We start from the raw sequence: 25,548 nt of genomic DNA, 5'->3' as shown, positions 1-25,548 counted from the left end.
AATAATTATACTAAAATATTTCTATATTGCAGCAGAGAGGAATAGTAGTAGTAACAGCAGCAGCAGTAGCAGTAACAGTTAACATTTAAATAACACTTTCTATATGTCAGGCACTTTACAATTATTCTCTTATTTGATCCTCACAACAATCCTGGAAGGCAGATGCTTTTATTATCCTCATTTTATAGATAAAGAAACTAAGGAAACGAGAGGTTAAGTGACTTGCCCAGTATCACACATAAGTGTCTAGGGTTAGATTTGAATTCAGGTCTTTCTGAGTCTAGGTTCAGCACTTTATCTTCCATGCCACCTAGCTGGCCCTAAATAGAGAGGAAGAGGGGAAAAGATAGATTAGAAAAAGCTTCCTGAAGAAGGCAGCATCTGAACTGGGCTTGAAAAAGATAAGTAAGAATTCATCAGGTCAAGAGGAAAAAAGAGTGCTCCAGGCATTGGGACCAAGCAATGGCTCTAAGACAGAACAATGTGGTACCCAAGTAGAATCCAGTGTGGGAAGGGGTAATAAAAGAAGGCCAAAAAGAATGGCTGCTTCAGAATTATTGAGGGCCTTGAAAACCAGACAAAAAACTTTCCATCTTTACTCCTTCAATAGAAAATTATTGAAGATAATTTTTAACAAGAGAAATGACAAGGCGAGACATGGTCAAAAAAAAAAAAAAGTGATTCTGGCACTACACAGCATGAATTGGAGGTGGGGAGAGGAGAATACAAATGAAACATCTTTTTAGAAATCCCTGCTAAGGAAGTTATTAAGAACTTTGTTCGTGTTCATGTGGAGGCTTCTGGTATGAAGGATGGAGCACCTGTATTCCCTGTGGAGTATCAAAGGCATGATCCCTCTTATCCTGGAATACTTCAACTTCTTTAGCATAATTGGAGTTGGGGTTGGAGCTGGAGCCCATCTTATTTTGCTCTTTCAAACCCAGACATAGTGGAAGTTCTTAATCTCATCAACATTGATTGCAATGCTAAGGACTGAAAGGACCGGGCTACCCACAAGTTGACTGGTCTCATCTCTTCTGTCCCTGAGATGATCCTTGAACACTTCTTCAGTCAGGAAGAGTTGTCTGGTCATTCAGAACTGGTGCAATGGTGCTGAGATCTTATGCACCCCAAAGACTAGAGAACACTGAGATCATCTGGAATAGCTACAACTGCCAAGACCTGCATTTTGAGCACAGGTATGTCGCAACCTTCTCAAGTGCCCTGTAGCACCCTTTGAAGATGCTGTGGTAGAATGCAACTTGAAGCTACACCCAACCACTATCTCTTTCCTCAAGAGCAGATTCTGGAGGTCAAACCCAGCTGACAAAGCCAGGCAAGCTTTCAAGAATTTTGTTTAAGGCATGAGCTACATGGCATCTTCCTGTATGACCTGATTTGATTATCTCAATCCCAAACTGCCTCCCTGACCAGGAGAGCTTCAATTGATGGAGGTTATTCTTGAATCGTCTCTCAGCAGCAAATCTGGGATTGTTCCTTCAGGGTCTCTAGGACACATTATGAAGGTTCTTGTTGTAGGTCCCTTTCTCCTCTTTAGAAGGACCTGGCCCTCATCTACCCCCAGTTCTCCAGATCTAATCCAGGGAGAGTACACAGATGTGATAGGCCAGAGAGAGAACAAGAAAGAGAGGTGGGACAGATTTTGCAGAGAGATGACTTTGAATTTTTGATTTCTACTTTAATCTTTAACTTGTGGACCCTTTCCCCTCCCCAAACTCTGGGAGAAAGATCTTAATGTCTCTTAGGCACCCAGACCCCTGACTTTTCATTTCTGCATTATCTCCTTATTTTGGAAGAAGACTTGGAGATGACATGCTATTTCTTGATCCAAGAATCTTCAAGATGAGGGTAGAAGAGTTGTCATATCTCAGTTCAGGTTCTTTTTTTTTTCCTATCCCAGGATGCACTGTAATAAGAAAGAGCATTTGGGACACCCACTGGGGATGGAGTTGCTAATGGTGATTCTGATTAATCTTTATTCCCCTGATGGGGATAGGTGTGTGAGTGACATGAGGGCTTAAAAACTTCCTGGGTATTCAGGATCAGCAAAGACCCTATTATTGGAATGGAGATATCCAAATAACAGAGAAGAAATAACAGTGGGAGGTGGTGAATGTGAGTGAATGTGCAGGCTGGAACCAAGAGCAATAGTAGAGAGGGAACTGAGGCTATTTGGCTGCCTTAACTCGAGAGTTGTCAGTTTTATTGGAGTGAGGTGGGGGGTGAGAGGCAGATCAGGGCTATACTACTTAAGACTTGGCATGAGGACTAGGTGGTCTTAGGAAGCAGGATATGTGTCTTGAGGAATTTGGCCATGTTATAGTAGAGGGGAAGTTACACCCTTATGAGACTATTGTCTCTCACAACTCTCCATTGTAATAATAAGTTGTGTAGACAAGAAAAAAAGAGAAATTATTGCTAAGTCAAGGAATTTGAAAAAAAAAAAAAACAGTTCCCCAAAAGAATAATTGCTGTCTCTTAATAACCATACATGAATGAGCAACCAATAGCTAAAAAGAAAAATGCCAATCAAAACAACTGAGATATCTTTTCACAACCAGAAGACTGACAAAAGGGATAGATAAGAGATATAAACAGTAAACTAAGACACCACTGGTAGAACTGTGAAAGTAGTCCAACCATTCTGAAAATCAATTTGGAATTATGTTAAAACAAGCAATTGAAATCTCAGTGTTATTTGATCCAGGGAATCCCCTGTGTCCCAGCTAGGCATTTATCCCAAGGAGATCAAATTCAGAAACTTCCCACATATAACAAAATATTTATAGTAGCACTTTTTGTACTAGCAAAAAGACTGGGACTAGGACTGGGAACAAAGTATATACCCAACAATTAAAGAACAGCAAATCAATTTGTGCCACATTAATCTAAATGAAATATTATTGTGCCATATGAAACAATGAATATGAAAAGTTCAGAACTAAAAAAGTGAAGTAAGCAGAGTCAGAAAAGTAACATTAAATATGACAAAAATGTAAACAGGAAGAACAAAAAGAACCCAACTATACATCATATAATTATGATGTCCAAATTTAGAGTTTAAAAAAAATGAAAAAACATACTTCTCTCCCTTCTTTACAAAAGTAGACTATGAATCTATAACATAAGCTATATTGTTCAGCTGATATGTTGGTTAGTTTTGCCGAATTGCTTCCTCCTTCAACCCTTTCTAGCAATGGATAGTTCTCTCAAAAAGGAGACAAAGGATTTATATGGAAATGAAAACAAATGTAAAAAAAAAAAAAAAAAAAAAAAAAGATATTTTTTTAAAAGAGACTAATAGTTCTTCTTTTTCTTCTTCTGTTTCTTTTGAACCCTTCAATCCTTTGCCCCTCTGATTCTTTTGCCCATAAACATTCTAATTTCTTCCTCCCACTTCATGACATCAAACCGTATAAAGTTTAAAAACAAAAAAGTTAATCCCTGAAAAAATAGAGGAACTTGATATAGGATGTTTGTTAAACTGTCAAATGTGGTGATAACAAAGCTTGGTTTTGCTCAAATATGTTTTTCCTCCTTTGTTACAAGCAAAGGCTCACTACATAGAAAGGTGGAATATTTAGAAATGACTAATGTAAAAAACATGAGTCATCAGAAATACTTAAAAAAATAATAACCCACCAATTAGCCTTTACCTTCAGACAGAAAAGTGGAAATAAGCATAGTATATATGTGTGTGTGTGTGTGTATGTGTGTGTATATATATATATATATGTGTGTGTGTGTAGACTGTATTATTATAGATATCTGAATATATGTAAATGTATGTATGTATGCATATATGTATATATAAATAGATTAACTGTAGCCTTCTGGGGTAAAGGAGGAGGAAAAGGGAAAAATAACAAGTCACAACAGAAGAAAACCTACAAGGAAGCATAGATGCACAGCTCTGAATACAAAGTGTATTATTCATTATATAGGTTTTCTTGAACTCAAATTTCTTGCTTTATATTTTGAATCCTCTTTTGTGTTCTGTTGTGCAAGTGGCCATTTTTTTCCTTTTCTTATTTTACATTGAATTTTAAAATAAAAATCACCCTTGTTAAGCCTCAGATGAAAACTTTTATTTGGTTTTTTTCCTTATTATCTTTACATACTTGCCTTTCTTACATTTTCTTCAAATGAATGATTAAAAAAAATAAAGATCCTTTATGCAACAAACTATTCACAGATGCAGAATTAGCAAGATTTTTTTAAAAAGATAACAAAATGGGATCATATATTATATACATAACATATGAATATATGGAATATTATTACGCTCTAAGAAATTATCAGAGAGCTACGTGCTTCAGTATAACATGCTGGGTCTAGAGACTACTAATATTTCTAAGAAATATAGGAAGACTTTTTGATTTAATGACCATAAAAGAGCTTGTTTAAGCACTTTCATTTATACAATGCTTTATGATTTGCAAGATGCTTTAAATTTATAACTTGAGAAGATGGCGGAGAGGACACAAGGTTCTTTCTGACCTTCTTTACAACCCTCACAATAATTACGAAATCCAGCCTCTAAATTAGCTCTGGACAGGCAAAATCCACAAATATTGGGAGTACAACAAATTATCAGCAGAAGATAATTTCAAAGATTGCTAAAAAAAAAAAAAAAAAGGTCTGTTTCAATAGGAAACGGGAGGGAGGTAGCCAGTGCAGACAGCTCAGCGTTCTGGGGCAGAAAATTTACAGGAGGAAACAGACCAGAAAAGATCAATCAGAAACAGGAGAGAGGCGGCGAAGGACAAAGAGCTGACCACAAACACTAACACAGACAGAGCAGAGAGAGCCCTAAGGCAGAGCAGTCTCAGTGTGGCAGTACAACTTCACTGGGGCAGAGAGTTTGTGGGAGGAAGCAGACCAGAGAAGGTCTGTTTCAATCGGAAGCTGGAGAGAGACAGTGAGGCCAGGGCAGCTGACCACAAACACAGCACAGACAGCCCAGAGTCCCAGAGCAGTACAGTCTAAGGGTGGCAGTACAGACTCCGACTACAGAACCCCAGGGTATTGCTGACGACTCTACATGGCAGATCCAGCACCAAGTGTGAATCAGCACTGACCTAACTGTAATGTCTTGGAAAACCTCTCCCACCCTAAAGGCAGACCTTAGTTTAACTTTTTAAAAAATTGAGTAAAAATTTAAAGAGGACTCTAACAATTGACAGCTTTTATGGTGAAAGGGAAGAACAGATTTCAAACCCTGAGGAGACTAAAGGCAGATTGTCTCTAGATGAAGCTCCAAAAAGGGATACAATCTGGTCCCCATAACACAAGGTTCTCCTAGGAGAACTTAAAAAGGATCTTAAAAGAGACCTAGAAGAAAAATGGGGAAAAGAAATGAAAGCTTTGCAAGAGAGTTTGGAAAAGGAAACACAAAATAGACTTGGTGAAATGGAAAAAACATATAACTCATTAAAAGATAAAGATTTGATAAACTGGAAAAAGAAAGCAACTCCCAGAAAAAAAAAAAAAAAAAAAGAATTTGTGAAACAGAAAAAGAAAATAACTTCTTAAAAAACAGAATTTGTGAAATGGAAAAAAATTCCATAGAACAAAACAACTCGTTCAAAAATTCAATTGAACAAACACAAAAAGAAGCAAAAAAAGTAAATAAAGAAAATAACACACTAAAATTCAGAAATGAATAAATGGAAATGAATGACTCAATAAGACAAGAATCAGTCAAGAAAAAAAAAAAAAAAAAGAAAGAAAAAAAAATGTAAAATATGTAATGGGGAAAAACAACCAACCTGGAAAATAGATCTAGGAGGGACAATCCAAGGATTATTGGATTCCCTGAAATATGTGACATTATCTTTCAGGAAATCATCAAAGAGGACTGCCCAGATATCACAGAAACAGGAGGTGAAATGATCATTGAAAGAATTCACCGAATGTCTCCTGAAACAGACCCCAAAATTAAAACCCCAAGGAATATCATGGCTAAATTTGAGAACTCTCAGACCAAAGAAAAATATTACAAGCAGCCAGAAAGAAACAATTCAAATATCAAGGAGCCACAATAAGGATTATTTGGGACCTAGCAGCTTCCACTTTAAAGGATTGAAGGGCCTGGAATCTGATATTCCAAAAGATGAAGAATGTTGGAATGTAGTCAAGAGTAAATTGCCCTGCTAAACTGAGCATTTTCTTTCAGGGAAGAAGATGGACATTCAATGAAACTGGTAAATTCCATGTGTTTTTGATGTAAAGACCAGAACTAAACAAAAAATCTGACCTCCAAATATAGAACTCAATAGAAGCACAAAAAGATAAAAAGAAAAAAAAAAAAAAAAAAAAAACTCTTGAGAACTGTATTTCTGTTCTGGGTATACATTGAGAATACATGTATAATCTGACTTTACTGTTATAATATAAAAAAGAAACTAGAGATGGAAAGGGGATTGTAACGGAAAAAAAGGGGAAAGTAAAGGTAAAATGAAGGAAATTACATCTCAGGAAGAGGTAAAGAAAGCATATTATAATTGAGAGAAAGAAGGCAAAGTGATGAATATTGTATGAATCCAGCTCTCATCAGATTTGGCCCAAAGAAAGAATATTAGATATATTTGGTTTCATCGAGGAAACATCTCTCATCTTATAAAAAAGTGGGAGGCGAAAGGGGAAAAGGGAAGGAGTAGGCTAAATGGAAGGGAAAAAAGGAATAGCAGGGGAATGATATAAGAAAGGGGGACAGTCTCTAAAGGGGGAGGACTGCTTGAGACAAGTAATGCTCATAAATAAAATACTAGGGAGGAGGGAAAGGGGAAAAGGAAAGAGAAAAGTATAATTTGGGGCTAATAAGATGGCAGGAAATCCAGAATTAGTAGTTTTAACTGTAAATGTGAATGAGGTGAACTCTCCCATAAAACATAAGCGGGTAACAGACTGGATTAAAAGACAGAATCCTATATGATTAAAAGAGATAAGGAAGAAAATTATATCTTGCTAAAGGGTACTATACACAATGAAGCAATATCAATATTAAACATACATGTACTAAATGGTGTAGCATCTAAATTCCTTAAGAAGTTAAGAGAGCTGCAAAAAGAAATAGACAGAAAAACTATAATAGTGGGAGATCTCAACCTCGCTCTCTCAGAACTAGATAAATCAAATGATAAAATAAATAAGAAAGACATTAAAGAGGTAAAAAGAATACTAGAGAAACTAGATATGATAGATCTTTGGAAAAAATTGAATGGAGACAAAAAGGAGTATACTTTCTTCTTGGCAGTTCATGGAACCTATTAAAAAATTGACCATATATTAGGACATAAAGACCTCAAAATCAAATGCAGAAAGGCAGAAATAGTAAATGCGTTTTTTTCAGATCACAATACAATAAAAATTACATTCAATAAAAAGCCAGGGGAAAACAGACAAAAAGTAATTGGAAACTGAATAATCTCATCCTAAAGAATGAATGAGTGAAACCGCAAATCATAGGCACAATCAATACTTTCATCCAAGAGAATAACAATAATGAGATAATATACCAAAATTTGTGGGATGTAGCCAAAGCAAAATTTTAAAGGGAAATTTCATATCTCTAGAGGCTTACTTGCATAAAATAGAGAAAAAGAAGATCAATAAATTGGGCTTGCAACTAAAAAATCTAAAAAAGAACAAATTAAAAACCCCCAATCAAATATCAAACTTGAAATTCTAAAGATAAAAGGAGACATCAATAAAATTGAAACTAAAAAAACTGTTGAATTGATAAATAAAACTGAGTTGGTTTTATGAAAAAAACAACAAAATAGATAAACATTTAAGTTAATTTGATAAGAAAAAGGAAAGAGGAAAATCAAATTTTTAGTCTCAAAAATGAAAAGGGAGAACTATCCACCAATGAAGAAGAAACTAGAGCAATTATCAGGAGTTACTTTGCCCAACTTTATGCCAATAAATTTGACAACCTAAGTGAAATGGAGGAATTCCTACAAAAATATATATTGCCCAGATTAACAGAAGAGGAAATAAATTACTTAAATAGTCCCATTTTAGAAAAAGAAATGGAACAAGCTATTAATCAACTTCCTAAGAAAAAAATCCCCAAGACCAAATGGATTTACATGTGAATTCTACCAAACAATTAAAGAACAATTAATTGTTAATTAACAATTTAAAGAATAATTAACTAAATTAATTATAATAATATAGTCTATTATATAAACTATTTGTAAATAATAGAAAATGAAGGACTTCTACCAAACTCCTTTTATGATATAGACATGGTACTGATACCTAAATCAAGTAGGATGAAAACAGAGAAAGAAAATTATAGCCCAATCTCCCTAATGAATATTGATGCAAAAATCTTAAACAACATATTAGCAAAGAGATTACAAAAAATCATCCCCAGGATAAAACACCATGACCAAGTAGGTCCATGATACCATGATCATATCTTTGCTTCAGAAAAATTACTCTGGCAGTTATGTGGAAGATGTATTGGACTGGGGAGAAATTTGAGGAGAAAGACCCATTAGAAGGCAATGAAGTTTCAGACACTTCCTAACTGTGTGACCCTGGCCAAGTCACTTAACCCTAATTGCCTCAGGAAAAAGAAAAAGAAGGCATGGAAGTAAGGAGATTACTTGGCCTAGAATCAGGGAGATTTAAATTCAAATCCAATCTCAGATAATTACTAGCTTTGGGATTCCAGGCAAGTTTGCCTAAGTTCCCTCAACTGTAAAATAGAGATAATAGTATCTACCTCTCAGGACTGCTATGAGAATAAGATGAAATAATATATGCAAAGCACTTAGTACAGTCCTTGCCCACAGCAGAAGTTATAAAAGTGTTTATCTCCTTCTTCTCCTTCCCCTCCCCTATTGCAAAAGTTCAGGTGAAAGGTAATAAGGACTTGGCAAGAATGAGGTATGTGGGAGAGGGAATTCTTGGATAAACAATACCAAGATTGGGAATAAGGAAATCTGGAAAGGGAATATGAAAAGATAGATAATGTAACAACTCATCCATGGCTGCTTATCCAATGAGATACTCTATCCCTCCCAAATCAAAAAAAAAAAAAAAAAAAAAAGAATCAGAGGTATTATTCATTTGTCATTATTTTATTTAATATTTTCATCAGTTACATTCAAAACAAAAAAAAAATTTTACATTTCCTTTTAAAATTTTTTTAGTTCCAGGTTTTCTTCCTTAACCCATTCAAAAATAAGAAGCCACTTGTGAAGTTATGCAAAACATTTCCATAAAAATTAAGTTGTGAAAAAAATAAAGCAGAAAAGTACTCAAGAAAAATTAAGTGAAAAGAGAGACAGAGACAGATGGAGAGAGAGAAACAGAGAAAAGGAATGTTTCAGTATTTATTCAGACACAATCAGTTCCTTCTCTGGATAGGGATAAGATTTTAAATTTACAGACATTTACCATATTGGAAATAAAAACTATTTTTGAATTTGTAGACCCTCTAAAAGGATTTCAGAGATCCCCAGGATTCTCTAGACATATTGAGAACATATATCTTAGCATATTGCCTAGTTGGCATGAAATCTAGCTATGCTAGAAGCACTTGAAAAAAGTGGAAGAAAACAAGAGAGATACAAAATAGAACAGAGTCTCTCTTTTCTCTCCTCTTCTTTCTCTCCTCTCCCCCTTTCTCTCATATAGACTCTACTGAAACTAAAGAGCAAAATGTAAATGCTTGGTATATACACAGATAAATTTGTAGGACTTTTGTAATAATTCCAAAGCATCTTGGAGATCTATGGCTCACAAAACAGTAACTCTATCATCTCAATACTATTTGAAGATTAATATGAAGTCAGACCATAATTAGTACTTTTACTCAAAAAAAAAAAAAAAAAAAAAAAGACCATCAAAAGAGCATCAACAACCCATTTTCCTGCTTTCTCATCTCTATAAAAAAGATATCACACCTTTACTAAGAATGGTCCATTGAGGATATCCTCAATGAAAAAAAAAGTTGCATTAGGAAATGTTTTCATGAGTTATTTTCCATATCTTTCAAGTTATGTAACTGACTGAAAAGGATACAGAATGAAATGCTGAGGTATTTCAAAAATCAATTGATTTGATGAAACAAAATACAACCCTGAAAGTCTCCTCAGCTATTTCTTACTTATAAGTAAAAAAAACAAGACTCCACATCAAGTGTGAAGAAAACTTTTTTCAGTGGCCTAATTACTAAGAACAAGTAAGATATTCACCAGAGTGATATATTCACAGGCCTTTGTCACGACTATGAGAGATGTCCTGTGTAAGACCAAAACAAATAAGGAGTTCATAATAATTGCAAGATTTTCCAAATGATTCTATTCACAAGTGAGACCATACAAAATTATTTCAATAATATAGCCTTTCCTGACAAATTTATACAGAAGGGAAATAGCTCAAGTCACCCATACAGCTAGAAAAACTTAGTGGAGGAAAAACAAATATTGTTTTTCAATTGCTGACAAACTATCATCAATGGACAGATAAATTCAAGAGCCCCTTCCCCTCACCCTCACATACTGTCTTCAGTGCTTCTACTCTAAACCTCCAGAGTCATTATTCAGGAATACAATTTTTGAAGATATGCAACTTATTAATAATCTGTACAACTGTAGCCCCTACCTCCTTAGCAACCACAACTACCTATAATTCCCAAAACAAAGTTCTTTCTACAAAAAAATTCCTTGGCATCATGAGAAAGGAAAATTATTTGGTGCATGGAAATGATGCTCATAAAGATGCATTATTCTCTACTTTGTGGCTGCAAACGAAGTACCACTGGCCCTTTCCACCTGATTTGCAGCCAAAACCTCCTATATATGTTTTCCCTTATCAGAAGGTGAGCTGCTTGACAGCAGGCACTTTCTTATTTTTCATGGTATCCCCAGCGCTTAGTCAACAGTAGCACTTTATAATTAGTAAGTACTTAATAAATACCTTTTCATTCATTCATTATAACGTGGTAAGGCAAGAAGCCATAAATTAGTCTGTCAACATTTCTACCTTGGACAAGTGCTACAGATGAATAATAAATCAAACTAAAAATCAAACCTGGTGAAGTTATAATTTATGCAAATTATAGAACATTACAAGCCTAGGAAACTCATAATTACAAATAACTCAAAGGAAAATCAATGGGACAACTCATGGAGAGATGTTATTAAGAATGGTTTACATGTAAATAGTGGCATTAAAGATACTATCAAAAGTAAAAATGGCCAGAAAAAGATGTGAGCTGGACACATAGAAAGAAAGTCTATGACTCGCTTTTTTTCCTCATTTTTTTTTCTCTCATGGTTTTTCTCTTTTGTTCTGATTTTTCTCCTCCCAACATGATTCATAAAGAAATGTGTATTACCACATATAAAAAATATTTGTAGCAGCCCTTTGTGTGGGGGGAAGGAACTGGAAATTGAGTGGATGTCCATCAGATGGAGAATGGCTGAATAAGTTATGGTATATAATGTTATGGAATATTATTGTTCTATAAGAAATTATTAGCAGGATCATTTCAGAAAAGCTTGGAGAGACTCACATGAAGTGAAGTGAGTAGAAGCAAGAGAACACTGTACACAGCACCAACATTATACCTTGACCAATTCTGATGGACATAGCTTTTTTCAACAGTGAGGTAATACAGACCAGTTCCAATGGTCTTGTGATGGAGAGAGCCATCTGTGCCCAGGGGGAGACTGTGGATCACAACACAGTATTTTCAATTTTATATTACTGTTTGCTTGCATTTAATTTTTTCTTATTTTTTTCCTTTTTGATCTGATTTTTCTTGTGCAGCACAATAATAGTGGAAATATGTATAGAAGAACTGCACATGTTTAACATATATTGGATTACTTACTGTCTAGGGGAGGGAGTGGGAGAAAGGAAGGAAGAAAAAAATTTGGAACACCAGAATTTGCAAGGGTGAAAACTATCTATGCATATGTTTTGAAAATACAAAGCTTTATAATAAAAAAAAATGTGTGTTTAAAAGTTAATATACATATATAACCAGAAAAAAATAAAACAATTAATTAAAAAAGTAAGAAAGCCAGTGGACACCTTGAAAAAGAAAGTGGTAACCTCAAATTACTAAAGGAAGATGGGCACCCTATGAGGTAGAGCATACATTAAAGATTTATAAGAAAACATAGAAAAAAATCTCATAGCTTTAAAATAATGTATATGTGATCAAGGAACTTCTCATTTCAATGACACTATAAAACTAATGTTTATAAGGGTGAAACAATGAGGACAAATATGTTTGATAGTTTGTTGTCATAAAACAAATTTTCAACTATGAAGAAATATAGAGATCCATCAGAACATGTTAAAAAATATATATTTTACAGATTCTTTGACAAAAAGAGCTTAGGCAATGGAAACCAAAAGAGAACATTTACTTTAATGAGGAATGGTAATTTTGAAAGAGGATGTTAACCTGAAAAGGGATAGAGAACTTTGGAAGTAGAAGTCCAAGAAGGTAAATACTTGAAATGGTTTTGATTCATTCATCATACACCAGATACCTATCACCATATCTTTTATTTTTTAAAATTTTTTTCTAAGATTGAATCCTAACTCTGGAATTACTGAATCAAAAATTACAATTGGTTTTATGAGTCTTGTTATATATAATTCCATTATGAAATCTTTGTACAAACTAGTAGTCTTCCCAGTGATGTATTGGAATGCCTGCTTTCTTATAGACTCATCAACATCCGATTTCATCATTTTAAAGTATTTTTTGCCCTTTCCCTTCTTTTTTTCTTGATTATGGAATTTGAGCATCTTTTCATGTAGTAAAAAAATTTGCTTTTCTTCTTCAGTACACTTTTTGCCTTTTAAATTATTTGTTGTTATTAGTGCATTTTTGAAGAGGACCAATGACATCAAGGATCATGTCTTGACTTCTGCCTGAATTGGATTTAAGTGAAGATTATGCACAGTCATTATCCTTAATCTCTCTTCCAGTCATTGGAGTCCAGAGATAGAACAAAAGTCAAGACAACTATCAGTGGCCCAGGGTGCATTGGATGACCTTGATATCTAACCAAACTTCATAACCACTTTCATAACCACTGGAACAAACTTATCCACTTACAACGGCAGGGGTTAGTCTTCCTATGTTCAAGATGGATATTCCCTTAATTCAGTAAGAGGTTTGAAGCTCATCTAGTTAAGCTCATTTGCTGAGACCTTTAGGATGGTGTGAATACTGCACATGCTACAGTAACTTCTTGAAGCCACAGGTGAGGTTTATAATAGTATATATCAATACAATTAAACATGTTTTATGCTATTTACAATTATGATGCTGAACAGATAAAATTTGTTTCTAAGAACTCAAAGTTTCAGAGAGATAAAGAGATTGTAATTACATACTTAGCTACTTTTTTTTTCCCCTTACTTTTTTCTTTTTCACCTAGCCACTTTAAATAATTTCAAATCTCTAGGCTTAGGTAGCTTGTATCCCAGGTGCTGAATTCACTCTCATATGTCATCATGAAATCACCATTTTTAATCTTTGAAGAGAAATGGGAAGATACCACAGACCTGGAAACTGGCAAATGCCTCCCTGATTTTCAAAAGAAAAAAAGAAGCAGAAAATAAAAACAAATGACTTGTGTGTACAATACCAATCACCAGAAAAATCTGAGAACAGATGGTTAATCAGATCATTTATTAACACTAAGAAAACAAGACAGCAGTAACTATGATCCAACTTAATATAAGTAAGAACAAGAACAAATCACACCAAACTAATTGCTTTTTTTTTTTTTTTTTTTTTTTTTTTGTGGTGTGGAGGGCGGTGGAGAGTTTGTTTTGCTACACTGGTAGATCAGGGTGTTGTAGATAATAAACATTCTGTAATAAGCATTCTGAGGGTTTGGGGCAACATCTTTTAGTATATAGCTTTATGAATAAGATAAGAGGAACATGTTTGGGAGGATATGAGAGTGTTTTGAGGACGGCTAAACTGAGTCTAGATCAAAGTCAACAAAGAGGGTGATTTCTAGTCACCTGTTGCAAGACTTCATCCTTAGACATGTTCTATTCAACATTTTTGCCCATGACATGAATGAAAGCAGAAGGTAAACTTATCAAATTTGTAGATGATATTAAGCAGACAAGAATAGCTAACATTAATGACACTGCTGAAACCTGTGATATAAAAAAAAAAGGCCAGAAATGAATTCTGCAGCTTAATGCCTTAAAATATTGTCTGAGGATCCTAAGAAATTAAATACTGGCCAGTTTCAATGGTCTTGTGATGGAGAATGCACCCAGAGAAAGGACTATGGAGACTAAGTGTGAATCACAACATAATATTTGCACTTTTCTAGTTGTTGTTTGCTTGCATCTAGGTTTTCTTTCTCATTTTTTCCCCTTTTTGATCTGATTTTTCTTGTGCACCACAATAATTGTGGAAATATGTATAGAAGAATTGCACATCTTTAACATATATTAGAATACTTGTCTAGGGGAGGGAAATGTTTTAAAAATAAAAAGCTTAAATTTTTTTTAAATCACTTAAATGGCCACAATTAGAAAAAATATATTTTTATTATAACTTTTTATTGACAGAACATATGCATGGGTAATTATTTACAACATTATCCCTTGCACTCACTTCTGTTCTGACTTTTCCCTTCCCTCCCTCTCCCCCCCTCCCCTAGATGGCAGATAGTCTTATACATATTAGCTATATTATAGTATATCCTAGATACAATATATGTGTGCAGAACCATACAATTCTCTTGTTGCACAAGAAGACACAATTAGAAAATATTAAAACCACATCATAGAGATTATCTAATAACATATAATGGTCCTCACTTTGTAATTGAGAAAGCAGAAAAATAAAGTGAAAAAAGTCAACCATCTCACCAAAAGCAAAATTGAGGTCACAACAGTTATTAATTTTTAAATTATTATTGTTTTTAATTATGTCACACTGCTATCTTCAACCATGAAACAAAAATAAGCTATGTCCTCAAGAAAAAAAAAGTCTGTTACCATAGCCCTTTTAGCACCATGTCTAACCAAATGAGTAGACTTACTATTAATGACAAAGATATTGTCATTAACATGTTCACCTAAAGTTAGTGATAGGAAAATCATTTAGTCCACCATAGTGGAAAAGATCTGGATGGATCTAAGATGGATCTATTGGGAACTTCCAGAGGAGGAAACTCCCTTCACCAATGCATGTTGGAAACTTTTCTGCAACACATAGTCTTACAGAGTCTTAAGTTAAATGACTTGTTTAGGATCACACAGTTATATATCAGAGACAGGACTTAAACCTTGATCTTCCAAACCCCAAAGTCAGCTTTCTGCTTACTATAGAATACTGCTTCTCACAGCTTTCATTAATTAAATCTTACTTTTTCACATTGCAAATGGCCTACTTTTTAATTTCATTTAAAAAAAAATCTCTAACCTTCTTTCACAAACAACCAAAAGTTTCAATTTCTTATTAACTTTTTCAACAATTTCTAAATTCCAAAGTAATGAAAATTGGATTTTTACAATAATAAAAATAAAATAGTTAACAGATATTCATTATTAGGCATGGATTATTTTATGTTATTCATAATCATATTCTTTGAACAGCCAAATGAAGAATGTATCTGCTATTGCAATGTTTGCCCACTTTGCAGAAGGAAGAATCCTAACTTCAAGGCGAAATTTCCAGTGCTAGAAGTAACTACTGAGCTCGTTGGTTTTTGGTTTTTTTGTGAAATGAAACTGGTCCAACTCAAGGGGAAAAAAAAAAGAAGTTAAATGCCCTTATCAGGGTAACAGCTAGTAAGTGTGAGAGGTACCTTTGAATCAAGATCGTCTTTACTCAAAGACCAGCTCTCTATCTATGTCATTTCATTTTCTCAGTTACACATTATACAACCAAAATGACAAATAATTAAAATTAAGATTTAGAATTACCAAATTTTAACAAGTTAGAAAAACAGACTCAAACCAACAAGATTAAATTTAAGCAGACTAAGTATGTCTGCACTTAATGTGTTTTTTAAGGTTTTTTTTTTTAAAGTTATTTAAATCCAATATGGAGTTAATATGGCTAAAATCTCATTTGTGAGACAAAAGAAACCAAGATCCCATAAATAAAGTATTTCACCATATAAATCTAGCTATTATATTTTATTTTTAAAGTCTTGGGCATTTTAACCAAAAAACAATAAGGCAGCTTCCCTCAAAAAAGTTAAGGTGACGTTTGTCATCTCTAGGGTTTCATCTTGTTATCCTAAACAATATTAACATAAGAATGCAAATCAGTAAAAAAAAAAGAAAAGAAAAGAAAAGAAAAGAAAAGAAAAAGAAAGAAAGAAAGAAAGAAAAGAAAAGAAAAGAAAAGAAAGAAAGAAAAAAGAAAGAAAGAAAGAAAGAAAGAAAAGAAAAGAAAAGAAAAGAAAAGAAAAGAAAAGAAAAGAAAAGAAAAGAAAAGAAAAGAAAAGAAAAGAAAAGAAAAGAAAAGAAAAGAAAAGAAAAGAAAAGAAAAGAAAAAGAAAGAATTTTACTGTACTCTATTCTACTCATCGCACCTCTGAAGTGATGTGTTCAATTTTGGGACACTGACAAAAGAGAATATGTTCAGAGAAGAGGAACCAGAATGGCAAGAGATTTAAAAGTTATTTCATATGAAAAACAAGGAAAGGATCTGGGGGAAAAAGAACAAGGAAAAAAAGACTTCAGTGAGCCACGAGCCTCACATAATGTAGGCACTAATAAGCAAAAAGAAGTTATGAAATATATGAAGGACTGTCATGAAGAGAAAAATGAACGTGCTGGTTCTTTTTGACCACAACAGGCAAAATTAGGACCAACACAGATTCATAGTTTCATTATTCCCAATTTGGAGGTAGAATATGGCTGAATATAAAAACTTTAGAAACAAGATTGTCCATATGGAATGGGGAAGTGAGTGTTCTACAAACAAAAGTAAGATCATTATCAGGAATGTGGTTTGTTAGTTTTTTTTTTTGTTGTTTTTTTTTTTTAATAACTCTTGGGTGGAAGGTTAGACAAGCCAAGATTTCTATCATTTCCCTTTTAATGGAATCCTGGGACAATTTAAGAGAAGGGAAGCTCCTCCCTCTGAGATAAGTCCCAGCCAAAGAATAGGGGAAAGGACAAGCTGATGAGGTTGGATTCTCATTATCCACAAGATCACTCAGTCCTAGGTCAGTTAGAATAGATAAAAAAGAGTAAAGAGAAAAAGATATGGTAACTTTTCAGAGAAGAAATGACATTTGAACTTTTTTTTTTTTTTTTTTTTTAAAGAGTATACAGTCTCAGTATGCACACAAATAATAAATATTCATACCATGGGCTTCCAAACTCTGGATGGATACCAGGTAAGGTGTCAACAGGATAAGTAAAGCATTCTGATAGAGAATACAGGTTTCCAGATATATTTGATGGGATGGTAATTACACAGTAAGAAGGGTGGAGTCAACATGGCAAAGTGAGCTTAACCAATTTAACCCTTCAAACATTTTTTTTTTTTAAAGATAGCAGCAAATCAAATTCTAAGAAGATTTTTTTAAAAAAGCCATACAGAGTTATTTTATTTTATTTTACTTAATTTAGTTTATTTCTAGCACATGAAAGCTTAAGAGGACAGAGAGGTCTACAGACCCTTAAGTGGAGCTGGCCAGGAGTGCCACACAACAGAAATCACACCGGTGGGGAGACTTAAAGAGAGCAACAGAAGCAGTGGAAGGGCACCCAAAACATAAAGACATAAATAAAGAGATTGAATAGCTGTCCAAAAAAAGATTACAGAGAACCCCTGTGATAAAACCAGGCACAAAACTGGGCACTATTTGGTATCTACACATTCGTAATGATACCTACTTTTGGGTTACAGTCTTAAGGGAGAGATTAGTAGTTGTGGTACTGAGAAAGCAGAAGCCCTCACTTGGTAAAGATGAGAGTGCAGACTAGGACGACAATGATAAAAACTCTCTTTGGAACCCAGAACCTTATAAGCATTAAAAACCTACAGGCTCCACAAAGAACTAGAAAAACTAAGGCCAGACATCTTCCTAATTCTAACAAAGTCAAGAAATGGCATGGAAAAATTAGCAAACAGCAACAACAACAAAAGAATCTGATCATAAAAAGGAAACTCAAGAAATAAACTCAGAAGACAATGTGAAAATATTTACAAGCAAAGTCTTGAAGAAAGATGCAGACTGACAGAAGTCCAACAAGAATTCCTAAAAAACTAATAAATATATATATATATATATATATATATATATATATACTTAAGTCCTCCCCCAATTTTTAAAATCAAATTAGAATAGTAAAGGGGAAAAAATGGAGGGTAGTTATAAAGGGCAAGAACTTTGGAGAAAGAAACTTAAGGCTCTGTATGATTGATTTAATCCTACAACAAACTCAGTGGAATTGGTAAGATAATGGTTATTTAGCTTAACATTCCAGTTCTCTAGTTCAGTATGATTGATTTAATCTTACAACAAATAATCGTTCCCTAGTGACAAAATGATTGGTTTATATTCAGTATACTGTAATGATGTAATTGTAATAGAGTATATAAACTGGGGACAATCTCTTGCCATTCTGGTTCCTCTTCTCTGAATATATTCTCTTTTGTCAATGTCCCAACATTGAATGCAGGACTTCAGAGATTCAATGAGTAGCATAGAGTACAAAGTAGCATAGAGACAGAGAAGACTTGACCAGTTCGTAGTGGCTCTCCTACCTCCTGCATTCCTCCACTGAAACCAAGACCCATTCCCCAGGACCTCCAAAAAGCTAGCCTGGCCTCAGACAAAGGAGACAGACTGTGAAGAAGATAATAACAGATTGTGAAGGAGATAATAAAGACTTTGGACTTTATTCCTGACTATTCTTGTGATGATTATTCTACTGAAACCAAGGCTGATCCAAAAGACCTCCAGAAAACTAACCAGAACATTACAGATGGTGGAGATGAGAGCAATGAGAGAAGATTATGAAAAGAGAATTAACAACTTGCAAAAGGAGGCACAAGAAATACCAAAGAAATTACATAAAAAAATCAGAATTGGCCAAATGGTAAAAGAGGTATAAACCTCATTGGATAAAATAATACCTTAAAAACTAAAATTGGCAAGATGAAAACTAATGACTCCATGAGATATCAAGAAACAATAAAACAAATGAATTAAATCTGTAGAAGAAAATGTGAAATAGCTCATAGAATAGCTTCATGGAAAAAACAGCTGACTTGGAAAACAGATCAAGGAGAAATAATTTAAGAATTATTAGACTACTTGAAAACCATGATCAGAAAAAAAAAAAAAAGCATAGACTTCACATTTCAAGAAACTGATGGAAAGCATCTCAGATATTTTGGAATTAAGAGGACAAAGTAGAAATTAAAAGAATCCATTGATTACTATCCTGAAAGAGATCTCAAAATGAAAACTCTACCAGGAATATTTTAATCAAATTCCAGAGCTTCCTTCCAAGTCAAGGAGAAAATATTTCCAAGTAGCCAGAAAGAAATAATTCAAACAATGTGGAGTAACTACAGAGGAAGAAAGTAAACTTTGGCATAAAAGCTGAAAAAGTAAAGCTAATCCACCATGGGCATTCCTAGGTTGAGTCTACAGTTCTCTGCTCCTTTCAGTATATATTTTTGCCTCTCAGGGATTTCATCCAGTTCTACAGCTTCAAGTGTTAAGTGTTAAAGAAGATTGAGAATCTTTGTCTTTACCTCCAACTGCTTCCTGAAGTTCAGTCTTCCACTGCCTGCAGGGTACTTTCACTTGGCTGTTTCATTGTCCCCTAATAACTCTCAATATGTCTAACAATAGAAAACTTTCCACAACTGTTTTCCTCTCCCAGCTTCCCTATTTCTTTCAAAGGCATATATCATTACTCTCTATCACTGGATTAAAAAAACTCATGACCATCTCTGACTTCTTTCTCCCTTATTTCCCTCTCTGTGAAATGAGCCAGAAAGGGGAAAAGTTTGGACAAAATGACCTGCGAGGACCTTTCCAGCTCTAAATTCATGTCCCCCAATCCAACTGGAAATTGATTTTTCAGTCCTCTTCTTTATCCTCTTTTTTCCCCATTTCCTTTCACTTTTATGTGAATCAGGACTATTATCATCTCATGCCTGGATTACAACAATTGACAATTGCCTAACTGGATTCAGTAATTCCAGTACCTTTCCATCTTCATTACATTCAGCATATTATCCCCCAGACCAATATTCCTGATGTAACACTTTCATGACCCACTATTAAGTCTTCAATGGATCTTTGTGGCCTATACAATAAAGATCAAATGTAGCCTGGCATTTAAAGTCCTTCATGATTAGGCTCTAACCTAGGCATTTAAAATCTTTCATGATTAGGCTCTAACCTAGGCATTTAAAGTCCTTCATGATGAGGCTCTAACTTAGGCATTTAAAGTCCTTCATGATGAGGCTCTAACTTAGGCATTTAAAGTCCTTCATGATGAGGCTCTACCCTAAGCATTTAAAGTCCTTCATGATGAGGCTCTACCCTAGGCATTTAAAGTCTTTCATGATGAAGCTCTAACCTAGTAGAACAATATTGTCTCATAATTCATAACTATTCCAATATCTCTTTCCCCAAACTCTGTCCCAACAGTTCTAATCATTTTGATTCATCTGTGATTACTTTATTTACAGAAGAAAGAATTATAGATTTGTGTTAGAGGACATTGTTTCAAAAGCATTTTGTAAACCTTAAAACACAATAAAAATGGCAGCTATTATTATTACTACATACATGATCTTTAGCAAATGATATTTTCTTTGGGCTTCAGTTGCTTCACCTGTAAAATGAGCAGATTTTACTAGATGATCTCTGAGGTCCTATATTTAGGAAATATGAGCATTCTCTCCAGCAGTGAAGATCATACTTCCATGACTTCTCATCCTGTATAATTCTTACCCATGTTTTCCCATAATTCAACTACCAACAATTAATCAATAACTATTTACTAGGCACCTACTATATGTCAGGCACTGGGAATGCAGATGAATAAATGTAACAATTCCTATTCCTAAGGAGTTTATATTCTAGGTTGGCAGTTGACAGGGACATACAAACAAATATTTAGAACAAAGAGAATAAATATAGATAAAATTATTAAAATACTTGTAGTTTCAGTAGGAGGACATTAGTGGCCAGATCAGCAAAGATGGTACTTGAGGGGCCAAATTGTGAAGGACTTTAAAAACTAGAGGGAGAAGTTTATATTCAAGTTTATAGGCAAAAAGAAAAACCACTAAAGTTAATGGAATTATAGGGTCCCTTGGGCACTTAAGAAAAATCATTTTGGCTGAAGTATGGAGGATGGACCAAAGATGGGAGAGACCTGAGACTATGCATTCAACATTCAAGAGGCAATGCTCTTGTTCGTTTAGTATCCTCAGGAATATCAATATATTGCCTGGGCAATCTCTCATTTTTGCTATATAACCAGTTTATTTTCTTTTTGTAGTAACACACATCTCTGATAATGTCTTATGCAATTTATTGTGGGCAAATAATCTCTGGTATCCAAAAAAACTGATCTAGATGACACAGTGTATGGCACATTGGGTTTGGAGTCAGGAAGGCCCAAGTTCAAATTCTGCATCAGACATTTACTAGGTGTGTGACCCCAGATAGCTCACTTAACCCCCTATTTGCCCCAAAACTTCCTGGGAGAGGGATAACATATGGGAATAATAGAGATAAGAATAGCACCTACCTCTCACGATTGTTCTAAGAATCCAGTTTGATAAAATTTTTAAAGCACTCAGCAGAGTAAGTGCTTAATAAATGTATACAACATTTCATCTTCTGCCTCCATAGTTTTAAATTATTTCCTCATCTACACCTTTAAAAATCCCTACTATGCATGCAGAAATCCTCATTTGATGAATAAAGTTCAAAATTTAGAAAAATAAAATTCTAAGAATCCCTAGCTCTTCATCAATGAAATATTAAAAGAAATGTTCAGAAGAGAACAGAAGGTTCTTCTTCTGTTCAAATCAAAATCAAATTAAAAATAGGGTTGCTTTGAAACTAAAGTATTTAATTTATAATTTTTAAAAAAGAGACAAGATGGACATAGTAAAAACTGGCAATCTTCTTTTTCTATTCTTTGTATAAGGATATGTTCATATTTATTGAAATTTGTCAAGTTCAAGATAACAAAAAACTAATTTTTAAAAAAAGAATTCTAGTTCTCTTCAAAAGGGGCTCCTCAACTACATGAGATCCTTTCTGAGTCCTTGCCCCAGTTATGAATGCCTACAAAATTTAAAAATATACTTAAAAATAAATTTTTTAAGTTTATCATGTGTATAAGTATAGCATCACCAGAGAGAACATAAGTTTCTTATAGACAAGGACTGTTCTATTTTTGTCATTGTGTACAAAGCACCTAGTACAATCGGTTGAATGTTATTTGAGAGAAAATATACTACACGGCTTTTTAAAAAACTAATATGTATATTTCTATTGCCTTTTAAGTTATTTCACAAGAAGGAACTTTATCCAGTCCATCTATACCCATATCTCAACAATATTCTCCTCCTGCATTATGTATAATACAGATTTTGCTAGATGACCCCTGAGGTCCTATATTTAGGAAACGAACACTCCCTCCAGCAAAAGTCAAACACTGTTTGGTAGGGAACAACTCATTCAGTGTCTTATCAAAAACATGCAAAAGATTCAATATCTTTGGAGGGGAAAAATTACCCACTTTTAACTGAAATTCATAATGTACACTGTGGAATGATACACTTTCTAAAAAGGGTTTTCCATTTCATTGTCCTTTCACCACTATCTCCCGGCAACCTCCCACTCTCCTTCCCCCTTTTTGGCACTCATTTTAATAGCCTCAAAGGATTTTGTGATTATAATTTACAACATATGACCATTTAAATAAAATATTGATACCCCCCTGTTTGTAAGATGATCCATAAAGGTTTAAGACAACATTCCTAACACTTTTAAAACATGTGACAAAATATTCATGACCCAGTTTTAAAAACACTGCTCAGGTATCTTGGCAGAAAGGATAAACCTGAGCATTACAGTTAAATTTTTTTAAGTCCAAAGTTAAGAAACATTAATGAAGGAGAATTTTTCTTAGTTTTGTGTTATATTTGGGTTAATTGCTGAAGTATAAAAAAGGATTACCTTCCCACACATCTAACTTCTTTAATATTAAAAGAAAAAATGATTAAACTCTCCATCAAAATTAGGAAAAAATCATATTGGATTAGAAAAATGTTATCTAAAGGAAACACATTTAATCCAAAAGACTAAAATAGGTTCAAAATGAAAAAAAAAGTCTAAAATTTGCCATGCTACTGACAACTTATTAAAAAAAAAAAAACAAAGCTGAATTCAAATCAAAGAATTAAAAGAAATGAATAGATCTTTTGCTAAAATGAACAATTTTAACTTAAATGAACAATATGATGGATTTCATCATCTTAATGTCAATCTATGATAATTAAATTAATCTGGTATTTCTATTAAACTACCTAGTTACCATGTTTTCAAGTTAGGTTTGTGTTGCTTTGTACCTATTGACATGATTTAGTATGTAGATAATTACTTTTAAATTTTCTAATTCAGAGAGAAAAGAAGGTGTTTAGCAAGAGCTCTAACAGTAAACAAAGACATTAAGAAGTAAGGAAAATACCCTCTTTTCCCTCTAAAGTGAAAGGAGGGGTAATTATAGCAGATACATCATACAATTACTATGAGGATCAAATAAGATTTACAAACACATAAGTACTTTGTAAATTTTAAGTAATTATATAAATGCTAGCTGCTAGTTATTAAGTTCTTCGTGTGTAAAATGAATTTTACTAGATATTTTCTCAGAGCTCTTCTTGTTCCAAGCAAGCTATGAATCCAAAGTTCAATATAGCAGGAGATAAGGATACAAAGATAAATTATAGCATGGAGCCTCTGGAGTTTGTTGAAAAAAAGGGGATAACTTGATCAATCTATCAATTAACAAGCCTTAATTAAGCACCTATTACATGCTAAGTATTGTTTTAATGGAAGCAAAAGATAGTTTCTTGCACTCAAGAAGTTCATAATCTAATGAATCAGACCACTATCACCAGTGCCTGGCTCAAAATGGCTGCTGATTGACTGATTTCCAGTTCGAAATATATTGTTATCCTTATAATCATTATATACTAAAATAGATTTGTAATCTAATCAATGGGGATAATTTTAGATTACAACCTATTTATGCTTACTGATCCTCTAAATTTTATTATATATCACAATTAGTAGTGAAACATTCTACTTATCTCACCATGTTATTGCTTGCTCTTTGCCCATCTTCCTTCCCTCTGTGCTCCATACATACTTCTTGAAAGTAGCTCAACCCAGGAATTATACCATACCTTGCTCAAGTGTACAACAGAAGTATATACTACTCTTTGACTCACCTAGTACTTGGGTTCCAAGGTCAGGAATCATAAACCTACAATATTTATATAAGATCTATGTTTAACAATCAGCAGGTTGATTTCAGCAAGGCCTGGAGGGACTTACATAAACTGATATAAGTTAAGTAAGTAGAACCAAGAGAACATTATACATAGCAACAAAATTATGAAATGATCAACTGTGATGGACTTGGCTCTTTTCAACAATTAGGTAGGTGATTCAGGCCAATTCTTATAGACTTGTTATGCAGAGTCATCTGCATCCAGAGAGAGGACAATGGGGACTAATTGTGGATCACAACATAATATTTTCAGTTTTGTTGTTGCTGTTTGATTGCTTTTTATTTTCTCATTTTTTTCCTTTTTGATCTCATTTTTCTTATGTGGCACAATAAATTTAGAAATATGTATAGAAAAATTGTACATGTTTAACATATACTAGATTTCTTGCTGTCTAGAGGAGAAGATGAGGGGGAAAGAGAAAAATTTGGAACACAAAACTTTCCAAGGATGAATGATGAAAACTATCTTTGCATATATTTTTTAAATTAAAAAGCTATTATTAAAAAAAAAAAAAAACTATGTTGTCTTTTTAAACATAAATTTGAGATTAAACATTATCCAATTTTTCCAATGCTATCCAGCAATCTTCTTATTTATTTATTCTAGGTCCAATTCACTGCTCATATACATGGAGTTCCTGTCCCAAATGTGTACTGACATATTTCCTCAACAAGCTGACAATACAGCTGGATATTTACTATTCACAGTCTCATAATCTTAATAGGTATTTTTTTATCCATTTTGTTTTTCCTATATGAACTATTAAACTCATTTCTTTTTAGCACATACACTAACTAGATAAGTTCTCCGAGAAAAGAATTCAAAGTCTTCTTGTTTTTTTGTTTTTCTTTTTACTGAGGCAATTGGGGTTAAGTGACTTGCCCAGGGTCACACAGCTAAGAAGTGTTAAGTGTCTGAGGTCAAATTTGAACTCAGGTCCTCCTGACTTCAGGGCTGGTGCTCTATCC

General features: G+C 33.7%; 1 protein-coding gene and 1 pseudogene across 3 annotated transcripts in view; one reads left to right on the top strand and one right to left on the bottom strand.

The window, feature by feature from the left end:
- The window catches only part of SNX30 (sorting nexin family member 30), a 184,878-nt gene that overhangs the window by 119,250 nt on the left and 40,080 nt on the right, over positions 1 to 25,548 (bottom strand). The window lies entirely within an intron of this gene.
- LOC105749487 lies at positions 743 to 1,397 on the top strand (annotated as a pseudogene).

This window comes from Sarcophilus harrisii, chromosome 1 (assembly GCF_902635505.1).
Source record: "Sarcophilus harrisii chromosome 1, mSarHar1.11, whole genome shotgun sequence".
In the NCBI taxonomy this organism is placed as follows: domain Eukaryota; kingdom Metazoa; phylum Chordata; class Mammalia; order Dasyuromorphia; family Dasyuridae; genus Sarcophilus; species Sarcophilus harrisii.
Note: the sequence above shows the minus strand (reverse complement) of the source record. Positions and strands in the feature narration are given on the sequence as shown.